Raw genomic sequence first — 939 nt, 5'->3', positions numbered from 1 at the left:
GCAACGTAAATATATAAAAAAAAAAATTATATATGTTATTTTTTAGTCCAAAAAGAGTTATTAGTTTGCAAGCAAATAAATAAATAAATAAATAAAAATCCCAACCAACCGAAGTTCTGAATTTGCACACACAAATTCTAATGACATTGTGTTTAATTATTATCATTGCAGAAGCAAGAAGTGGCAATAAACAAGTGTGGTGCGAAATTAACAAAAATTGTAATCAAGCAGCATGTGCTAATTACTGTGCTACTCAGAATTTCCAACAAGGCCAGTGTGCTACCTCTTCACCCCAGCTGCCCAATAAGCCTCAGTGTTGCTGCACTTATTACCCTCCTTTCAATAATTAAGTTAAAGGATAATAATACGTTAATAAAATTATTATTATTGCTTTTATTTTATTCATGTTGATGTGTTTGTTCAAATATACAAACACACCCTTAATTGTTTTATCCTTGCTAAATTAGCAAGTAATGGAATGAATGAAATAAATTTCATCAAGTTTTAATAATTTATTGATATAGTATTGTTCAAATTTTTAATTTTAGATATAATTTTCGGAAATATTATCTAATAATAATGTTTTGTTCAAGATTTTCAGATCAGAATTCTCTTTTTTACGGAAAAAGTATGAAAAAGTCATATTTATGTATATGCATCTTCACCCTTCATTAACGTATCACTTTAAAATAAAAAGTAAAGAATCAATATAAAAAAAATAAGAAAGCGGATCCTAATAAATAAAGATTATATATCAGGATTATATGTGATGTTCAGAATATCAAATTTTATTATTGTTCATAAAATATAATTATTTCGCTTCGTATATGATAACATGCTCGAATGTTTTAAGAAACCGGAATAAAATATTGCATATTTGCATTGGCTAATTTATTCAAATTTACCTTTTTTTAGTTCAAATTAATACGTATTTTAAAT

Source organism: Arachis ipaensis, chromosome B02 (assembly GCF_000816755.2).
Source record: "Arachis ipaensis cultivar K30076 chromosome B02, Araip1.1, whole genome shotgun sequence".
Classification (NCBI taxonomy): domain Eukaryota; kingdom Viridiplantae; phylum Streptophyta; class Magnoliopsida; order Fabales; family Fabaceae; genus Arachis; species Arachis ipaensis.
Note: the sequence above shows the minus strand (reverse complement) of the source record.